This window comes from Eumetopias jubatus, unplaced genomic scaffold (assembly GCF_037043125.1).
Source record: "Eumetopias jubatus isolate StellerSeaLion01/CBP00866 unplaced genomic scaffold, mEumJub1_p1.0 scaffold_5, whole genome shotgun sequence".
NCBI lineage: Eukaryota > Metazoa > Chordata > Mammalia > Carnivora > Otariidae > Eumetopias > Eumetopias jubatus.
Genome location: NW_028274811.1, coordinates 119,492,724 through 119,501,124, shown reverse-complemented (window position 1 = coordinate 119,501,124; position 8,401 = coordinate 119,492,724). Strand labels below are relative to the sequence as shown.

At 35.7% G+C, this 8,401-nt stretch overlaps 1 pseudogene; it reads right to left on the bottom strand.

The window, feature by feature from the left end:
* Nucleotides 1-1,567: 1,567 nt before the first annotated feature.
* Nucleotides 1,568-1,668, bottom strand: LOC148164409 (U6 spliceosomal RNA; annotated as a pseudogene).
* Nucleotides 1,669-8,401: the final 6,733 nt, after the last annotated feature.

The window sequence follows — 8,401 nt, the reverse complement described above, 5'->3', positions numbered from 1 at the left end:
TTAACATGGTGGTTTATGCAGCAGAAAAATGAAGTTGAAGGTAATGTTTAGGGAGAGAGCATGTCATTTAGAAATGTGCTGGGGGCATTGTTTGGGCTTGGCAGATGTGGCTGAAATTCCAGCTTCGTCACTTACCAGCTGCATGACATTGAGCGCATCGTACAACCTCACCAAGTCTTTCTGAACTCACTTTCCTCATATGTCAAAGTGAGGGTATGGTCCTTGTCCCAAAGAATTGTCCTGAGGATTCTGATTTAGAATATGTAAAAGTACTAACTACTTTCTGGTTGGAGGTGCAGTGGAATATTACATAGTCCAGCAGACGGTTTTCTATTTATTACTGGCATTTTACCAGGGGTCAGAATGGGGTTATAAGCAGTTCAGTGATTTGTTATTGTCCCATGAGTTGCCAGATGGAAGGCTGAGCAAAATGGGTGAAGAGACAGTCTTCCAGTTCTGGAATGAGTGAAGTCATGGGAATAAAAAGCAGAGAGAGCATAAGGAATACAATCAATGATACTGTAACAGTGATGTAACGGGACAGAGGGGAGCTACACTTGTGAACGTAGCATAAGGTATAAACTTGTCAAATCACTAAGTTGTACACCTGAAACTAATGTACATTGTGTGTCAACTCTACTCAAATAAAAATAAGTACATATCAATAAATTTACATCAAAAAATTATTTAACTCTGAAGGTCTCTCAACTTTAGCTACTGTAGATAAAGTCAACATCTTTGTACACGTAGCATTTTGTCTGTTAATTTAACTCCTCATCCCCAATACTTATTAGAAGATTAAAAAAAAACCCCAAATGGCAAATATCTGGTCAGATTTATGAGGTTTCATTTCCTGAAAAACTAACATCTGATTTCTTTACACATTCCAGAATTGTGCATAGACTCTGGCTATACTAAGTGAGAAGCTGAAATCCTAAAATGTTCATCTTCCAACTTTTTCCAGTCTGTGGTCTGTCTTGGGATCAGCAGTAATTGCCTGGACAGCTATAATGGCTTCATTAATTTTTGTTTGTGTTCTGTGTTCTTCATGCAATGATAGAAGAAATGCATCTCCTGGGTCAAAGTCTAAATGTTCTTTTCTAAACTGATCAACTGCATCTGATATAAACACTCCGAATGTAAAAAGCAAATTGCATTAGGGATTTCCGCATAATCATCAGGGCAACAAAACTGATGTTTAGCCAAAACCATTATACCAGCTTCAAAATCAGGAATATTTACATTTAAATTTGTTTTTTAAGCTGCATTGTCAACATTTTTTTGTATTCTCGTGTGCCAAAAATTTGTATTTTTCAGTACTGTGTCCGTATTCACAATTTACAGCTAATCCAGAGAGCCAGTCAGTTGTGTTTTTATTGATTTGTAGTCTCAAAGGAAAAGCTAACATCTTGGAGATGCTTTTCGAAGAACTCATCCAGTCACTGTTATATATGCATCTCACAGTACCTCTCTTTTCAATCTTGACGCTGATATTCTGATCTTTGAGTCAAACAATAAAATTTCTAGTTTGTGTTTTATCTTTGCAGTGGAATCAATCAGGGTTCTGACATACATAAAATGCTTCATGAAGTTTTGTGGCGTCTTTATGCTGACGCATGCCAATCTCCTCTGTATTGTTCCACTTTAATAAATGTGTTGCCAGAGCCCGTGGACTTGATTTTTAAAACACTTTGACGGCATGAGCCAAATCCACTTATTCTAATTTTCTGCATCATGTGGTTCTCTGTGTGGAGTGGGTCCTTGGTTGATAATAGTAATAATAATAATAATAATACCCCATTTATTAAGAAATTAGTACTTTGTAAAGCACACTATGAAGTACTTTATTAATGTCTTCATAAGAACCTTATGATGTTAGTACTATTCTATAATGCATTTTTACTTTATTCACATTGTATAATCATTGTATGTTAGTACTCTTCTTATCTCTTATTTCTGAGAAAACAGATTTTAGAGGAATTAATGTGCTTGTTCGAGTCACCTATATCTGTAAGGGGCAGATATCAGATGGGAACAAGGGTGTCTGGTTTTGAATCCCTTGAGTAACCATCTTACTATATGGCTTATCATTATATTGCTTACTATAAATATACTATATTAACAGAATATACATCATAAGTGTGCTATGCATGTATAATATAAATATCAAAAATAAATTATACAGGCCATATATATGCATCATAGATAGACTGTATTGACAGAAAACTAAATTGTCCTCCAACAGTCTGCAAAAGCTTAAAACTTCCAAGAGAGTTCTGTTGCCTCTAGCAAACCTTTTCATGCCCAAAGATAACCAATAACATAACTTTGAGGACTTTTAGGATATTCAGTGTCAATTTCGTAGAATCCATGTTAATTGCTTTATGTTTGAACATTGTTTTAATTAAACACATATACATATACGTACACTTCACAACATCCTTTGACTTTGGTTTAGTAAAAGTGAGTACATTCTAATTTCAAATTACATATTGTCTAGACTTATTAAAATGTACAACAGTTACCAAAATGTGATATTAGTAAAAAATAATTATTTATTGTTATTTTATCAATACACTTACTTTAGCAGTTGTTAACTTTCAGAACTTGTAATAAAACTGTTCAAAATCTTTTAGAAAACTCCTAATTGGCTTATTATATACTCCTTAAACTTAGAGCTTTTATCTAGATTTGTTTATATGATCATTGTTCATAGCCTTAGAAATACTAACTAGGATGTAATTGCTTTTCACATGGCCTCCTCATTACATTGTTCTCACCACAGATTACAGTAATTTAGGATCTGCCAAAGGGTTATTGAATGAACCCCTCCTGTTGGAGTATTTATGACCCACCAGGTTAATGGTCCCATTTCTGAGACACCAAAGAAAACTACAGAAATTTTTCTTGTTATAAGTCTGTGATAGTTTGCAGACATACTTTGTAATATTTCTTTCCTGAGTTAAAAGACATTTTATTTAGTTATTTTTAAATATCAGCTTTAAGATTAACAATTAGATATCAAAATTATTCTAGAAATATATTTAAAACATATTTGTATGTGTATATTAGGATTTGACTATACTCACTTTTAAAGTCAGCAAACACTGCCCTCATAGATTAACCCATTTTAGATCAATTTAGTTAAAAATGATGTATTTACATTGGCAATATTCTCTAAAATTATCTCACTGTGTAAGTCCTATGTCCGTATAGATTTCACCATCTTTTTATGTAAAGTATTTAATATTCTCCAAACTCAGAAAGTTCCAAGCCTATTAATGTTTTTCAATGAAATTATTGGATCTTTGATTTGTTACATCACTGAAATCAATCATATCAAGGGTTTCTTCTTTCTCTAGTCATCTTAGATTTGTATAAGTAGGTGCCAGCAGACTTCTATTACAAACTGCTAATCTTTTCATGAACAACTCTTAGTTTTGTGGGGAGTATATAATGGTAGTCTGAAATTTTTAAAATAAGTGTATGTTAGCTACTTCCCCACCAATCTCCCCTAAGGTTTGATGAAAGCAGGTTTCAGACAAAGATGTGCAACAGATACAGACAATTACCGAGCTAAAAATTATTAGTAAGCAAGCAAAAAATAGCTTATACAATGCATTCCATAAACCTGAAGTTCCAGATTCATATTCTTTTTAGAATTCTACCTGCTACCTTGCATGAAAGGTCACTTGAGGGAAATACAACATTTTAGAGGAGGAACTCTGCTCTTCTGAGTGTAAGCATTAGGCCAACAAAAATCCTCTTAAATTAATAGCCGGATGATCTAGGGATTCAACCTCAAGCGCCATCCCCGAGGTGAAAGGGGACAAATATTGCAAGGTTTTTATATCCTGCTCATGAAAGTATTGGAGGAGACCGGCTATAAAATAGTTTTACCCAATTCACTCTTCTTGAATGGCTTTTGATTGAACTAGGGAAAGCTAATATGTAATTTATTCGCCTAATGAGGAAGCCATTAATTTAGTAAAAACACATTTTTGACATGTGGTATGCAAATTGACAAAGCTACATTATCAAGCCAGATAAGAAAAGGAAAAGCATGTGTAGAAGGACTTTGGACTTTTTAATATGATAAAAATGATTTGGAGTTTGGATTCTTGAATAGGACAAATGATTACCCCTAGAGTTAAAGCTCAATTAGCATATAGTATTTATACACACACACACACACACACACACAGTGTATATAGTTTGTATATATAGTGTATATATTTATATATATAAACACACACATACAATCACACTGGCTAGGGTGAGATATTTACATGTAATTTATAGGCATCACAAAAGTTTGGATTAGGAGGAAGCAAAGAAAATTATTGGAGTTCAAAATCTCTCTTTTAGAAAACTCTAGTTTTTATCTAGGTATTCAAAATTTCTTTCTCCAAATTCTGCATGAGACTTTAAATTTGATTAACAAAGTTTCACGTGTTGTAAAAAAAATATAATCTTTGTTCCAGTGTGAACTATGGTTAGTGCTTTATTTCTATAGGAAGCTCTCTACCTTTCAACTTCCCACTCTTACCATACAAGGCAGTTTTGCCCTCACTGCCAGAACCCATTTGTGGTTCTTAGTGGTTGGTGTCTCTGTTTGGGCACTCCAGGACAACTCTGACATTGGAGTTAGGAGTGCAGAGTTTTATTGGAGACTAATACCTGTGAGAGGAAAAATGGAAGGAGGAGGAGGGAGGAGCTATCAGATTGCAGTCCAAGCTGATAGCCCAGTGAGGAGTCTAGAGCAAAGATGGTCAGTTAGAGGAGTCTGCTATGTGTAGAAATAGTGAGGCCCTATATCATGACTTGTTCATTGGCTGGGGGCCACCCCAAGAAGAGTATGCTGTCATTTACTATTGCTTTGCTCAATCATTGACTAAGAACTGCTCTGAAATTTGTATAATCAAGGTTAGTGATTGAGGTGGATGTTAGAGAAGGTAACAGCTAGAGGCTGTCAGCCAATCACACTCTTCATTGCTGGGCAGCAAGTCCTTTGAAGAAGGTTCCAAGTGCTACATCTCTGTCCCCAGTGCATACTTTGCACTGCATTGATCCACTTCTCCATATACATTTGGGAAGCAGCTTTTCCAGGGCTCTCGTGGGCCTGCTTCCTGAGGGTAAACTTAGAAGGAGAGGTTAGTGCTATATTGCATGGTACAGTGAGGCCTTGTGGGCAGGAAAGGCAATTCTGTATTAGTAACAGGTGATTATTCCAGTGAGCATGAACCACTGACTTTTAGAACAGAAGGGACCAAATGTAATTAATTCTAGCTCACATTATATTTTTATTGGATAGCACTGTTCTACCCATATAAGTAGACAACCGGGTTCACCATCCAAAACTCTGCCAGTTGGGAGGATTTTTTTCCCTTGCTACTGTCTTTCAATACCACTCCTGAGTGGGGCTATGATGCAGCTTCTAACAATTTTTGGTTTTCACTTAGTTATCAGGCATATCAATCTATAATCCAGTTTGATATTCTTCATGCTCCTTTAAGTGATTATATGGTATTTATTCCTCATTGTCCATCGTCATGAACTCAGACAGAGGCATTGGTGCAACTGTGATGGGGGATGGGGGAGTCTGGATTGCCTGATCCTGCAGCTTGCTTGTGCCCTGTTGGCCTGCTCATACTTGATCCCGGAGGTACCATTTCCATGTTCTAATGGATTATGCTAGGCCCACCTGACTTTATCACTGGGTGGGTCCTGTTGGACAGTTCCAGATGCATGGTCACTTGCTGTCCATATGTTCTAGCATTCCATCATTACCAGGGCCCAGTAGCATGCCAGAGGCTGTTTTTCTACTAGCGTGTAACTCTCTACTACAGATGTCATGGCCTTGCTCCAAAACCCTAGGAGCTTGCTTTGTGATTCTCTCACTACGGCTTGCCATAAAATCCACACTGATTTTTTTCCCCACCACTGATGTCTCTAGCACCACAGGGTCTGTTGGATAGTATTGATCCAAGTATTGGCTGCTTTCATCACAGTCTGGACTTTCTGCAAAGCTCTTTCCTCCTACAGGCCCTACTCAAAGCCAGTGGCCTTCCACAACACCCACGTATGGGCTGGAGCAGTATTTCTAAGTGTAGAATGTGTTGCCTCAAGAACAGAGGCCTTCCAGACCTTGTGCTTCTTTTATGATAGGAAGGGCAAGATGGAACAATTTTGTCTTTTACTTTGGAAGGGATGCTATAGCACCTCTGACCAACGGTCCCCTAAAAAATTATTGAAATGACAGAGGCCTAAATCTGCAGCTTCTCCCTACTGTAGTCTCTTTATAAGTACAGCTTATATTGTACATCTTTAAGGGTCCATGTTCTAGCATTTAGTTCTTTTAAATTTTTTTAATTTTTAAAAAATTTTAAATTAACATATAATGTATTATTTGTTTTAGGGATACAGGTCTGTGATTCATCAGTCTTACACAATTCACAGCGCTTACCATAGTACTTACCCTCCCCAGTGTCCATCACCCAGCCACCCCATCCCTCCCACCCCCCACCACTCCAGCAACCCTCAGTTTGTTTCCTGAGATTAAGAGTCTCTTATGGTTTGTCTCCCTCTCTGGTTTTGTCTTGTTTCATTTGTTCCCTCCTTTCCCCTATGATCCTCTGTCTTGTTTCTCAAGTTCCTCATATCAGTGAGATCATATGATAAGCATCTTTCTCTGACTGACTTATTTTGCTTAGCATAATACCGTCTAGTTCCATCCACGTCATTGCAAATGGCAAGATTTCCATTTTTGGTGGCTGCATAATATTCTATTTGTGTGTGTGTGTGTGTGTGTGTGTGTGTGTGTGTGTGTGTATACATACATATGCATACCACATCTTCTTTATCCATTCATCTGTTGATGGACATCTAGGCTCTTTCCATAGTTTTACTATTGTGGACATTGCTGCCATAAACATTGGGGTGCATGTGGCCCTTCAGATCACTACATTTGTATCTAGCATTTAGTTTTAAAAATAAGAATGAGGAAAAATACTTATCCTTTGACTTGAAAGTAAACATTCTCTATTGACTGAGAATCGTGATTTAATGTCTGGTCTGTAGTACAAATGCTTTAAATTGTGGAAGTATTGATGAATATTGATGGTATTGTATTACCTGGTCAATAAATTTTTTCTTTTATTAGTGGACATGGCTTTGATGTTGAGAGGTATCAGAAAAACATTTTTTTCTAGCTATTTTTTAAATTGTGTGAGACTAGATTTGCCATATATTTCAAAATAAACCTTTAACTTTATTCTTTTGCTTTTGATAAAATCTGTTATCACCTTATTTTCTGAAGACTTATTCCATGAATTATTAAATGTACTTAGTAATAAATATGGTAAAGCTTTCAGCTGTCCAAGATAATTTTGTTATTTACTTTTTTTTTTTTTACATAACCCCATTTTTCATCTTTACCAGAAACAAAGTTTTGGAAAATAGCAGAAAGAAAATGCCAGTTTTCCTGAGACCCACCCTAGCCATAAGCATATACGTACATAAAAGTATCACAGTTTATGAAAATAGAAAATTCAGTCTGTTTCCTTTGTTGGATCTCATCAAAACACTTTCCCCTGTTAAAGCATTTGAACACTTGAATAGAGAAGACACTAATTTTCATTTAAAATGTATTTGTATGTACTTTGACTGCAACTCACTGCAAAGCCAAAATTTAAACCAGATGTTAATGAATAGGAATATAGATCACAGGGAGGATATTGCTCAAACTAAAATTTGGTGGCCATTCTTACTTCTGTTTGCTAAATAGGTCTTATGACTCTAAATGTGTTGTAATTGCTTAATATATTTTCTCAGATGAAATGATCTAAGGGAAAAGTAATATATGTTTTGAGACCTAAGTGACAGTGCTGGACCCTATATTCCTCACTGTTTCAGAGTTGCATTGATTGTGTTTTGTGGTGAAATCCTAATATTTTTTTCAGAGTAAGAATTTTAGAATTATATGTTTTTAGTTAGCAATTTGGTCAGTTTCTGTTCATATGACTTTGAACAAGATACCTAAATTCTCTGAGACTCAGTTTATTCATCTAGAATTGTGAAAATTCTACCTACTTGGCACAGTTAAATGTAGGAAAAGATTTGAAATCTGGCACAATGTCCAGCACTTTGTATCAACTCAATAAAGTTTATCTCTTCTTCCATTTAAGCAAAACAAAAAGCTATTGGCAAAATAAATCTTGTTTAGATTCATTAGGAAGCATTTTTTCACATTAAAACTTCCATAGTTTAACAATTACATCTTAATTTTGATGGATATTATCCTGTATATATATGTGTGTGTGTGTGTGTATTCTGATTTAATAGTAGCATAATGTGTTACTTTTTTTCTAGAGGGTTAGGGCAGGTAAATGAACAAGGAAAT